A 14249-nucleotide genomic window follows, 5' to 3' on the forward strand; every position below is an offset into this window, starting at 1 on the left:
ATTAAGATAAAAAAAAACCTTTTATGTGCAGCAGCCTCCCTCAGCTTCCCTAATACTTACCTGAGCCCATCTAGATCCAGCAATGTTGCACAAGAGACTCAACTGGCCATAACTCTCCCTCCATTGGTGCCCACTGCTGTCAATCAAAGTCAGTGAGCCAATGAGGAGAGAGAGGGCCAGGAGCTGAGCCACAGCTCTGTGTCTGAATGGACACACAGAGCAGCGGCTCAGCTTGGGTGCCCCCATTGCAAGCTGATAAGGAAGGAGATTGCCTCTCCAAAAGCTCCAGACCTATGGAGACACCCGCCCTATTAAGAACTTGCAGGTGCTGGCTCTGTACATGAAGTGACTATATTGGATTTTTAATTATCAATAAAGATGCCTTCAGTGGGGTGCGGCTGTCCAGGATTTTTTCTTTCCTTCCCATAGCAAGCTGCTTGCTGTGGGGGCACTCGACAGGAGGGAGGGGCCAGAAGAAGAGGAGGATCTAGGCTGCTCTGTGCAAAACCACTGCACAGGGCAGGTATGTATAAAAAGTTTGTTATTTTTAAACAAAGAAAAAACAAGACTTTAGTATCACTTTAAAGTGGTAGTATGGTAAATTTTTTAACTTTTACCTTAAGGAAAGCCTATAATAAGGCTTGCCTGTAGGTAAAAATAATATCTCCTAAACCTGTACGGTTTAGGAGATATTCCCCTCGGTATGCGCCGCTGACTGCAGCGGCGCATGCGCACAAGGGGGTTCTCTCCGTGAAAATCCGGCAGCGCTCGTGCGGCCGGACTGAAATCTCCCGCGCGCATGCGCGGGAGTGACGATATCGCGGCTCCGGCCACTCACAGCGCCGGAGCCGCGATACCCGGAAGAGACGCCGAGGGAGCATGTCGGCTCCCTCGGCGTGGATCGGGCCAGATGTCGGGGCCTCGTTCTAAGGTAAGTATTTCATAATGAGCTAGTATGCGGTGCATACTAGCTCATTATGCATTTTGCTTTGCAGGTTTAAAAAAAAAAAAAAAAAATTGCAGGTTTACTACCGCTTTAAGTAGATCAAAACCCAACCACTTAAAGCATATCTATGATCAAAATGTAAATTCATATAGCAATTTCCAGATTGAATGTCAATTATTTCTAGGCTGCTCCTATTCTGAATGATCTTGAACTTGCTTTGTGAAGATCCCCAAACATTTACTTCCTTGACCTCTGTTACACCTAATCAGGGCTTTTTTTCTCAGAGAATAGGTACAGGTACTTTCCTCTTCTAAGTCACCCTTTGTCTCCACCCCTACCCACCTAGGAGCACAGTCCCATGGTTCCACCCCTTACCCACCTCCCAGTACTGCCCTTTTTTAGAAAACAGATCCAAGTATCATTTTTTGGTGCTGAGTAAGCTGTATGTAATTTGTTAAGGATAATAAAAAAAAAGCTAAATAAATCTCCTGCAGCCAGCAACAAAAGCCCCCTAAGCAACAATAAATTCCCCAGGAGCAATAGGCCCCCCAGCAACAACAGATCTCCCCCAGCAACAATAAACCCCCTGCAACAAAATACAACAACAGATCTACCCCAGGAGTAATAGGCCCCCAACAGCAACAATAGACCTCCCAACAGCCAACATTAATAGACACTCCAGCAGCCAGCAACAATAGACCCATCCTTCAACAGTAGATCCCTCCCAGCAACATAAGACCCCCCAGCAACAATAGACCCCTCCCTCAACAGTAGATCCATCCAAGCAACATAAGACCTCCCAACAACAATAGACCCCTTCCTCAACAATAAATCCCCCAGCAGCCACCATCAATAGGCTTGCAAGTACACCCCAGCCCCCTTTGCCATTAAATACATTGAATGCTGGAGGTGCTGGAGCTGCTCCTGCTGAAATAAAAGCTTGGCACCTAATGATCCTACCATTAAGGTCCCTTCTCAGGCACTTCCTGTTATTGGGTGACCACTGTCATCCTGCCCAGTGCATTTCCAATGTAGACTATGTAGCCAGGTGCCTGCCTGCCCGCTGTGTGATCCTTTGCCCACTCACCAACCCCCCTGCCACTGTGCTGCTGGCTGAGAGGAGCATCAAGCTGTGTGATCTTCAACTGGCTTTTCTAACCTTGCTTTCCTGCTGTGCTGTTGGAGCAGCTCTGTGTAACATCCCTAGCTCCAACCTTATTCCAGCCTCTGTACAATTTATGGACAAGTAATACCTATCCTACATTGGCTTAGGGGCTAATGACTGGTACTCGCAGGTAGGTTTCTGGCCACCTTGGTGACTTTGTTCACAGGATAGCCTCTACAAGCTGGGACTCATCAAACTTACTTTCTCAACCTTTTCAACACAGAGGAACCCTTAAAATAACTTTCCAGTTTCAGGGGAACCTCTGTTTAAAGAGGGAGTCCACCGGGACTCCGCATTTTTTTTTTTTTTAAAAGCCAGCAGCTACAAATACTGCAGCTGCTGACTTTTAAAATAGTGACACTTACCTGTCCAGCGCGCCCGCGATGTCGGCACCCGAAGCCGATCGCTAGGTCGTCTGTCGGGTCCTGCCGCCGCCATCTTGGGTATGGGAATCAGGAAATGGAGCCTTTCGGCTTCATTTCCCGGTTCCCTACTGCGCATGCGCGAATTGCGCTGCACAATAAGGACGCTCTCCGCTGCCTCTGGGAGCTGTGTGTTTCCCAGTAGGCAGCGGGGCACTTGCGGGAAGGGGCGGTCACTTGCGGAAAGGGGCATAAGTTACGCCCCTTTCTGCAGAGAGCTGTCCCGGAAGTGGGTGCAGTTACCTGGATTATGCAGGTAACTGCACCCCCCTCCCCCCTGAAAGGTGCCGATTGTGGCACCGGAGGGGGGGAGGGTTCCGATGAGCGGAAGGTCCACTTTAGGGTGGACCTCCGCTTTAAAATTTTTATCGCTACAACTCATAATACATTAGTGTGATGTCAATGGGAGGAATGCTCCTTACATTTGTGGTCACTGGGAAAAATTACTCCCTTACAGATAGTTAAAAAGATCAATGGTGTCAATGGGAACTTATCTGAGAGGCAGAAATTGCTAATTGCTCAAGGAACCTCTTGCAACTTCTGAGGGAACCCTAGTTGAGAAACCCTGGTCCATATGGTCATTATAAGAAGCAACAGTAAAGAATACTGAGCACAACTGTTAGAATAAAATGGAGTTTATGAGTACCGTCATTTTCACTCAAAGGCATTTTAAAACAAATGGACAGCAACAAAAATAATATCAGAAATCTGGGGGAAGCTAATGGATTTATTCTACAAAGATGTAATGTGCAATGATAAGGTACAAAGGGCAGTAGCATCCCCAATTAACAACAGCCACAGAAAACAAAGATTTGTTGCTACTGTCCTTTGATAGTGTTACTCATGAGTTGGCCGATTGTGAAATGCCTGAAACATCCACAACCCCCATATGGGGATATATAAGTGTGAGAACTTCTGATGACATAAAATAGGACTTTTAACAGGTAGACACGTCGGACAAAGTTGTCGGAAAATCTGATCGTTCTTAACGTGATGACGTTATTTCGTTACGACGGGACTACGTTCAGGCTAGTAGCCAATAGCTTTGGTGTAGGAATTTGATCTGAGCATGCGTGGCACTTTGTCCGATCGGAATTCTCTACAAACGATCGGACAAAGTTCGATCAGATCATGTTGTCAGAAAATTTTATAGCCCGGCTCTAAAACTTTGTCGGTCAGATATTCCGACGGAAACAGTCCAGTGTAGCCCACACACGGTCGGATTATCCGACAACACGGTCCGATGAGACATTTTCCGTCGGAATGTCTGACCGTGTGTACAAGGGCTTACAATAACAATCTGTATCTATTGAACTTGTATTATAACAGTCCATTCATTCACACAGAGGCAACACGACTTCCAGCACGACTTTTGGAGGCAAGGCAACTTGGACAGGACTTGAGTGTGAATCACAGCGCAACTTACAACACGACTTTAATGTAAAAAAAAAACGGCATGCGTTCCCCTTCAAGAGCATACCAGGCCCTTCAGGTCTGGTATGGATATTAAGGGGAACCCCGTGCCAAAAAAAAATGGCGTGGGGGCCCCCCTCAAAATCCATGCCAGGCCATTCAGGTCTGGCATGGATTTTAAGGAGAACCCTGCGCCCAAAAAAATGGTGTGGGGATCCCCCTCAACCCCAATCCATACCAGACCCTTATCCGAGCACGCAGCCTGAACCGTACCAGGCCACATGCCCTCAACATTGGGAGGGTGCTTTGAGGTAGTTGTGGGGGTCTGCGGGTGGGGGGGCTTATCGGAATCTGGAAGCCCCCTTTAACATGGGGACCCCAGATCCCGGCCAGCCCCCCTGTGTGAAATGGTAAGGGGGTACAAAAGTACCCCAACCATTTCACCAAAAAAGTGACAATGGATTTTGAGGGGGAACCCCATGCCATTTTTTTTGTTGGCATGGGGTTCCCCTTAATATCCATACCAGACCCAAAGGGCCTGGTAAGGAATTTCGGGGGACCCCCACGCTTTTTTTTTCTTAATTTTTTTTTCTTAATACTAATGCTAATGACCTGTGTGCAATGCAAATAGCCTTAAAAAAACTCATAGAAAACGTACAACATTAGAATCCTACTATAGCTTGTAGTCGAAATATTCGCCCGGGAATGTATGATTGCAGCATCATAAGTGAGTTTCGCTGCTCTGTCGAATCTTCTTTAAACATTCCGACAGATACCATAAGACTTCAATGACAGATTTGACCGTAATTCATTTGGATTTTTGGACGAATGCAATTTTTTTACGAAAAACTAAATAAATAAAAAGGAATTTCGGGAGTAACTAAATAAATGTATTTTTCAGATAAAAAAACGAAATTCCAAAACAAAATATTTCAGTCTGCACATGTCTATTAACAGGGACAGAACAATGGAGAGCTAACAAATCCATGTAAGGCCCCATTCACACTGACGTCCCGTTCAGGCCCGCCTGTCAGTTTTTCAGGCGGACCTGAACGGGTGCTCCATAGAGCTCTATGGAGCGTCGGATGTCAGCGGTGACATGTCCGCTGACATCCGACCCGCTCCGATCCGAAAAAGTGTAACGGAGGAAAAAGCTATTTTTCCATCCGTCTGCGGATTGGATCGGGTGACGACGGGCACTGCGGTCCGTCGTCATCCGATCTCCCATAGGGGAGAGTGGCGCTGTGACAGGTCCGTCCCTGCGCAGTATGCAGAGACAGGCCTGTCATCTCCCTGCTCAGCGGGGATCGACGGAGTGATCCCCGCTGAGCAAACGGATATCCACGGGGCGGATCAGAACTGATCCGCCCCGTGTGAAAGGACCCTAAGGAAGACCTTGCTGTAGACAGAGGCATGGGCAACCCTCCAGGCTTATTGTGTTTATGAATACATTTCCATTGAAGTTTGAAAGTGTCTAAAGAGGCAAGGATACAAGAGTGGATATGCCTGGTAAAGGTCTTGCATCACATTTTCCCATGATCGGTATTAATGCTGCAATTAGTGTAATCAGGGACTGGCATTGAGGGGGGCCCTGAAATGTATGGAGGTTGAGCAAGGCCTACTCAGTATAAACACTGCACATTTCAAGCTGTCAACATTAAAGAAAATCTATTACAAGTGAAATAAGTTCATAGTGCTATAGAGTGGTACAATGTGGAATTCGCTTAACATTTCCAGTCATTTTTTCTGCCACGGTTGATTAACCAGCATTGGAAACCAAGCTATTCTTGCATCTTACATTTGCATTTCTGAGCCTATGGCACATTAGAGTCAAAAGCCTTGGACTAATCTTCATACCTAGACTATGAGAAAGATTTTTTTTAGAAAAGCCAGGAAGGCACAAAGATCTACTTGTGAGGTTGAGTCCAGTGTCACTTCAAACTTGTGTAAATGATGTCTAGAAACTCCATGAAACCATGTTGCTATATCTAGCTAATGAACTGCTGCATGTCCAAGCACTCCCTTAGGGACCTACAAGGAATACCCATTACCTGGCCGACACTGGTTGAAATATTTTCTGAGACACTGATCTGTAAAAATTAGCAGATTAGAAGGTTGGAGTGAAATCATTCTTCATCTTGTTCACACTAAAAAATGTTAAATTATGGCAGATAATGGTTAATGAAATATCAGCTAATGACAAAATAAGCTTCTTCGAAAAAGCACGGGACCCATGGATTCACTAGATCTCTGGCGAACAATAAATAGATCTTTAATGTTGGACATGTGGAATGGATGGAGACAGTGGCGGCTGGTGAAGTTTTTGGATGGGGGGGCGCCAGACCCCGCCCATCATGACCCCGCCCACCATTCTGGCCCCTCCCACTTCTCATAAAACACGCCCCTTATGTAATCGGAAAAAAAATTTGACGTGGGTTCCCCCTCCGAGAGCATACCAGGCGTGGGGTTCCCCCCCAGATCCACACCAGGCCCTTATCCGAGCACGCTACCCGGCCGGCCAGGAAAGGGGGTGGGGACGAGCGGGCGCCCCCCCCCCTCCTGAGCCGTACCAGGCCGCGTGCCCTCAACATGGGGGGGTGCCTTGGGGGAGGGGGGCGTGCGGCCCCCCCACCCCAAAGCACCTTGTCCCCATGTTGATGAGGACAAGGGCCTCTTCCCGACAACCCTGGCCGTTGGTTGTCGGGGTCTGCGGGCGGGGGGCTTATCGGAATCCGGGAGCCCCCTTTAATAAGGGGGCCCCCGGATACCGGCCCCCCACCCTATGTGAATGAGTATGGGGTACAATGTACCCCTACCCATTCACCTGTGAAAAAAAGTACAAAAAAAAAACACAACACAGGGTTAAAATATTTTATTGCACAGCTCCGGGGGTCTTCCGTCTTCGGGGGTCTTCTCGCCGGACTCCTCCGCTATCTTCTTGTAGCTCTTTTACTAGCGGAGGAGCCCGGCATTCTTCCTCGCCGCCGGCCTCTTCTCCCGACTTCGGGGGTCTTGTCCCCCTCTTCGGTTCTTCTGCCGGGCCACCGCGCCTTCTTATAGCTCTTTTACAGGCGGTGGCCCGGTCTTCTGCTGCCGCCGCCGCCGCCCGTTCTTCTTCTTCTTCTTCTTCTTCTTCTTCTTCTTCTTCTTCTTCTCCTTCTTCTTCTCCAGGAGATGTTGCCTCGACGATCTCCCTGGCCGGAATGCCAGGGACGCGCTGTGCTGCCACTTATATAGGGACAATGGGGCGGTGTCACATGGGTTGATGTCACATGGGTTGGTCACATGGGTTGATGTCACATGGCGACTGTGACATCAACCCATGTGACCAACCCATGTGACATCAACCCATGTGACACCGCCCCATTGTCCCTATATAAGTGGCAGCACAGCGCGTCCCTGGCATTCCGGCCAGGGAGATCGTCGAGGCAACATCTCCTGGAGAAGAAGAAGGAGAAGAAGAAGAAGAAGAAGAAGAAGAAGAAGAAGAAGAAGAAGAAGAAGAAGAAGAAGAAGAAGAAGAACGGGCGGCGGCGGCAGCAGCAGAAGACCGGGCCACCGCCTGTAAAAGAGCTATAAGAAGGCGCGGTGGCCCGGCAGAAGAACCGAAGAGGGGGACAAGACCCCCGAAGTCGGGAGAAGAGGCCGGAGGCGAGGAAGAAAGCCGGACTCCTCCGCTAGTAAAAGAGCTACAAGAAGATAGCGGAGGAGTCCGGCGAGAAGACCCCCGAAGACGGAAGACCCCCGGAGCTGTGCAATAAAATATTTTAACCCTGTGTTGTGTTTTTTTTTTGTACTTTTTTTCACAGGTGAATGGGTAGGGGTACATTGTACCCCATACTCATTCACATAGGGTGGGGGGCCGGTATCCGGGGGCCCCCTTATTAAAGGGGGCTCCCGGATTCCGATAAGCCCCCCGCCCGCAGACCCCGACAACCAACGGCCAGGGTTGTCGGGAAGAGGCCCTTGTCCTCATCAACATGGGGACAAGGTGCTTTGGGGTGGGGGGGCCGCACGCCCCCCCTCCCCCAAGGCACCCCCCCATGTTGAGGGCACGCGGCCTGGTACGGCTCAGGAGGGGGGGGGCGCCCGCTCGTCCCCACCCCCTTTCCTGGCCGGCCGGGTAGCGTGCTCGGATAAGGGTCTGGTGTGGATCTGGGGGGGACCCCCACGCCGTTTTTTCGGCGTAGGGGGTTTCCCTTGGAATCCATACCAGACCTAAGGGCCTGGTATGCTCTCGGAGGGGGAACCCACGTCAAAATTTTTTTCAGAAATTTGGCGTGGAGTTCCCCCTTCAGAGCTCATTCTCTGATTGGCCACGGCAAAAGTCGCCTGGCCTGGGGAAACCTTTCTGGCTGTGAAAGCTTTTTGCATTCATTCAGCTAAATGCACGAACATTCTCCACAAAGTAGAGGCTAGAAAGCCTTTATGCGGTGACTCACCTCTCACTGTCTGGCAGCTCCGCTCGGGCTAAGGAACGGAGCTGCCTACGTCACTTCCGGGTTTCGTTAAGCAGCCGAAAGCCGGAAGTGACTGCCTGTCTAAGAGTGACAATGCTCCCGCCCGTAGAATCACAGTGATTTTACGGGCGGAAGCTAGTCGGCGTTCTGCTGTGCGCCGCAAGGCGGGTTTTTAACCCGCAAATGAAGCGCCATGAATGCAATCTTGTGATTGCATGGACGTGGCGCTTCTCATAGTGCACTGTGACCGGCGCCACAGTACACTATGTTAAATTGTTAAATGACATTTTTTTTTTTTTTTTTTAAATGTCTTAAAGGGCCCGTTTTTTTTTTTTACTTTTTTTTTTACTTTTTTTTTTTTTACACCTAGGGAGAGGGGGGCGGCGCCCGGGCGCCCCCTATGGGCGGGCCGCCACTGGATGGAGAAGTTCTGCGCATTTCATGACATTCCTTTTCTTCTTTTTTGTTCTTCTTTCCTTTCTTTTCCCCTCTTCCTTTTTTTCCCCTGCATTGTTTCAGACTGTGAATACTTGGGTGTAAGTAAAGTAAAGCGTGCTTCCAGTATACTTTGGCTTAGTACTTGCAAGAGGGCAAGAAACAGTTGACAATAATTGCAGACTTTATGAGTGCAATGGTTCTAAACATAGCAAAGCAAGACAAATTGATTTATGTGAATCTCTACTGAATGGAAGTATTCACGTTTTGTTTGCAACAATTGTATCATTGCTACTTACAATAACAGCAATACAAATGATAGGAAAAGAATGTCAGAGTGAAGTCAGAACTCTGACCCACTAATCTTATGGGAACCTCCATTGTTGGGAACCTCTTTTGAGTTTGGTTGCAGTGCTTTTTATAAGGAAACTTCAAGTCCAGTTGTTGGTGTGTTAAGGTGTATTTACAACCCATTCAAAATAAACAGGCAGCCTTATTGCAAAGAACATTCATTTAAAAATAAGAAGAAGAAAAAGAAGTATGTGTGGTAATGCACCACAACGCAATGCAGAAGCGTGAAGGGGACTTGAAATGCTGTATATCTAAAGCCAACGTTTTTTTATTTTTATTGTTGAATAGACTGGGGAAGTGTTAAAACTTCTTTCAGGCAGGGGCGGATTTACATTTACATTTTTGTTTCTACCTCCAACTCATACCTCCAACTCCCTAAAAAGTGGTTTGTTTGCCACCTCCCAAACAGAAGCATAAAGAAGGTATATGTTCCATAAAAATATAATAAACATGAAAAATAGATGCACTAAATTAAGCATTTGTATTGCAAGAAAAATTGGACAAATTACGTACCCAAATGAACAGATAAATAACTTCTCAATAAATCATAATTAAAAATAAACTTGACTACTGTAGCACTGAGACAACTAGAAGTATGTCTACAGAGCCACATACCAGCATTGCATAACAGCACCTCCTGGCACCTGTACTGTTCTTTATTGCATTTTCATTAAAGAGGAGCTCCAGGCTCCTTCAGAAAACATTAAAAGTCGGCAGCTACAAATACTGTAGCTGCTGACTTTTAATATTAGGACACTTACCTGCCAATGAATCCAGCGGTGTCTTCACCGAAGCTTATTTTTCAAACGGGTCTCGGGCGCTGTCGCCGCCATCTTTGCTAGTCCCACTGTGCTTTGTGAATGGCCTGGTGGCGGGGGAAGGAGGAGGGAGGCAGAACTTCCTTCTGAGTTCATTGCGGCAAAGTCAGACGAAAGTGGGAGCGGGTACCTGTCAAAACCTGGTACCCATTCCCCCAAAAGGTGGCAAATGTTGCAGCGAAGGGGGAAGGGAATAGGCAAACAAGCAGAGCTCCACCCAAAAGGTACGAATGGTCTTATTGGTTTGCCGTTTGTGCATAGTCGCCAACATGAGCATGCACAGGGGGTGTGCCTGGGCACATTCTAATCACTCTGTGTGGTGCCAATTTCCCCTACTGCCTGGGCTTCCCCCTGTGTTGTGCCCCACCACCGCAGTGCCGCTGGCTTCCTTTCTCCTTCTGCGGCTGCAGAGGGGGAAGTTTCAGGATGAGGAGTGGGGGAAGGGGCTAATCAATATGTAATTTACTGGCACCATCCTTTTCTAAATGAACACAGTGAACACAATCACTCACTGTGTTCAATCATGACTGAATAATAGTAAACTGTGTTTACTATGATTCAGTTTGTAAATGAACAGGAAGCCACTCAGCACAGAGCACTTCCCATTCATTCACTGTCCAGTGCAGCTTAGGCTACATAGAAAGACATGCGTGTGTTTGAGCTTTGGGGTGCATACCCTAATGTAATAGGCTGCGCACACCGATGGTCGCCAAGTGTCTCAGGCTCCATGGGGCAGCCCTTAGATATTCCATCCTGTCCCGCAAGTCTCTGCCCCATGTTCTGTCCAGGACTTTTGGACTTTGTAGAGTTGCAATGAGGTGCTAGGTGTTAGAACACTGTCTGCATTCTAGAACCCAGTACTGAAATTCTGAGATACTTGTTCTGATAGAGTGGCCTTTGCAGGTGCAAGTTCTCAGATAAGAAAGCACTGAACTGCAGTCACTGACACCAAGGATGGAAGTTATTGTTACTCCCACTGACAATAATGCAGGTTGAACTTTTTGCTCCCACTGTCACTAACAATGGGACTTTTTTAATTCCCACTTTCTCTTCAGTGTACCCCATGACCCTATTTTGTCTAAAATATAGCAAAGGGAGAAGATGCAACACTACAATCCATTAGTGATGGACTTGGGCGTGTTCAAATCGAGCCAACCAGGAAGCCGTCACTGCACACTGCCAATCATAGGCAGTTAGGCATTTCCTGACCGGCAGCTGCACATACACTCGCTGCCTATGATTGGTAGTGTGCAGTGTCGGCTTCCTGGCAAACTCAATCCAAACGTGTGCCGAGCCCATCGCTACTAGCCATATGCCATGAAGCAACACCCACTTGAATGACCACACCCATTTTTAGCCACGTCCATAAATCTTCAGTCTAGTACCTGCACCTTCCTTCTGACAAAAAAGCCCTGATATACATAAGGAGATGTAGATGGTAGAAAAAAGCTGATGTGTTCTAACCATTTTATACTTTAGTATTTCCCTCCTTATCTTAGTGTATCCTCTATGTTGCATAAAATCTGCTGCTTAGATTTTATATGATAATCATTTTAAGTAATACCAATTATGATCTGAGTTGATATAATAAAATACATTTATATGGTAAAAGATAAGCTTTTTAGTGTTATAAATCTAATTAATTTACCAACATCCTACATTTTAATTATTTCTTCAAAGTAATACTGTAGAAGTACTGTACTTCTCAAGCATGAAAAAAAAAAAAAAAATTTCCCACGTTCTTTCCCACATATTTCTTTTTCAATGTATTTGTCCAAGGAGACAGATGCAGTTTTGTAACTAAATGATGAATTTTTTTTTTTTTTTTACACATTTGCTATTTCTAGGAAATAAAATGCCCTTCACTGAATGATGCTACTGAATTGGAACACGACATCTCTGCATGCAGTCAGATTCCCCTTCGGGGGAGCTCTGCTTCACCATTGTTTATAATACAACATTCTCTCATTTAATTTTACTGTATGTAAAACTTACCGGTAATTTGTTAAAGTGACTTTACTCTGACTTTCCCAATCTGAATACACGTTTCAGATCAGCAGACCAAGTGACCTTTTCAGCAGATGCAACCGTCGATTCACCAAACATCCCCCGCAGGTGTATCTTCCTGGTGCATGCATTTTAAATTGCAGTGATTGATTTACCTGCAGTGAATGATTGGTAAATATCACATTCGCTGCTTTATTAATATTTCACATAGCTGCACAATCCTCTGAACTCCCAAATTCATTTCAATAAATTTGAGGTTTTCAGTGTATTCACTATCTTAGCTACCAAGAGGTACATTTGCCCTTAAAGGGACAATAGATATAATTAAATATCTGGGGATTTCCCTAACTCCCAAGAATGCAGTTCCCAACTGACAAAAATTTGACTCGGAGAGATGGCATGTTTTTTCTCTTCTGTTGTTTGGGTACTATGATTAAAATGAATGCCCTCCATGAATTGTTTCTATAGCATTTTTAGTTTTTGTTAAAGTAGGGAACTGATAAAACCCCTGGCACGTAATTATTTATGCTGTTTGTTTACTATTGAGTGATTTTCTTTCACTTCCTGTCTCAGAGAGACAACAGGAAGTTATTGAAAAACTCCCAAATTGATGACAAGTCCATTCTTAGCCCTTGTACACACGGTCGGACATTCTGCCAACCAAATCCGTTGGATTTTGTCCGATGGATTTTGTCCGACGGATTGTGTCCGAAACTGTTGCATACACACGGTCGGACCAAGTTGTCAGAAAATCCGATCATTCAGAACGTGATGATGTTATTTCGTTACAACGGGACTACGTTCAGGCTAGTAGCCAATAGCTTTGGTGTAGGAATTTGATTTGAGTATGCGTGACACTTTGTCCGATCGGAATTCTCTACACATAATCGGAGTATGTCCGATCGGACCAGTTTGTCGGAAAATATTTCCAACAAGTTAGGATAGGATATTCCGACGGAATCAGTCCGATGTATACCACACACAGTCGGATTATCCGACAACATGGTCCGATAGGACACATTCCGACAGATTCTTCGACCATGTGTACAAGGGCTAAGACTGTCCCTGAAACAGGTGTCTCCATTAGAAGATTTCCCCTTATCTCGGGACAACTCCAAAATTGTGGGTTTTCCCTCCCTTTCTATCTCAGTGCCAAAGGCTACCAGTACAAATAGAGGGTAAATCTCTCCAATCTCTCCAATGGGGGCAACAGACTGTAATAAATACCTTGTAGAGAGTCTAACTCTCCCGCACACTAGCAAAAAAAAGAAGAGCTACTCACTAACTTCACATGTTTGCTGTGAGTATCCCTATATTTTATCTGAAATTCAGTGTTTAGTTCAGAAATATATATATATATATATATATATATATATATATATATATATATAGGCATATAACCCCATGCCAGCAGCTTAAAGGGCTTCATCCAAAAATGTTATGCCTCTCAAGTAGGTTATTTTTGCCAGGAAATTCCCCTCTTGGATAGTTATCGCCAGAACACCGGTCCCTACTGGAGGATTTATACTCATCATTTGTTCTGGTGACATCTTTAACATTTCGGATTTTTCATTACTTTGTACCTTGGTGACAATTTGTACTAATGACTCTGTGCTGGCTCGCTCCCAGCATAAACACAGGTAAGCATACATACAGACCCACAGAAGAAGACCCAATTCAGTGAGGCCACATATTTGCGTACACTCATCTTCAATGTGTTAGGGTCCTTTCACATGGGTTTGTCTGTTTGACAGACTCCGCTTGCTCAGCGGGGGATTGATCCGCTGATCCCCACTAGGCGGATGACAGGTCCATCTCCGCTCATTGTGCAGAGACAGCCTGTCAGAGCCCCACTCTACTCTATGGGGAGATGGGATGAAAATGGACCATCTGTCCGTTTTCATCCGATCCCATCTGAGCCGCCAGATGGATGGAAATCCATCTGGATTTGGTGGACAGGATTGGATCGGATAGCAGTGGGTGTAAGCGGACAGGTCACCGATGACATCTGCTGCTCCATAGGGGTGAATGCAGGGTCCAATCAGGTCCGCTTGAAAAACTGACAGGCGGACCTGATCGGACCGCCCGTGTGACAGGATCCTTAAAGTAAAACATTGACCAGGCTACAGATGTTTAAATATTTACCAGATATCAGGACAATGAAAGGCTTAAAATTAACACCTGCAATCGTGAGATTGTTTTAGGATTATTCAGCAGGCTCAGGACTGTAAT

This window comes from Lithobates pipiens, unplaced genomic scaffold, assembly GCF_037356315.1.
Source record: "Lithobates pipiens isolate NorthernLeopardFrog02 unplaced genomic scaffold, aLitPip1_a1.2 Scaffold_13, whole genome shotgun sequence".
Lineage (NCBI taxonomy): Eukaryota > Metazoa > Chordata > Amphibia > Anura > Ranidae > Lithobates > Lithobates pipiens.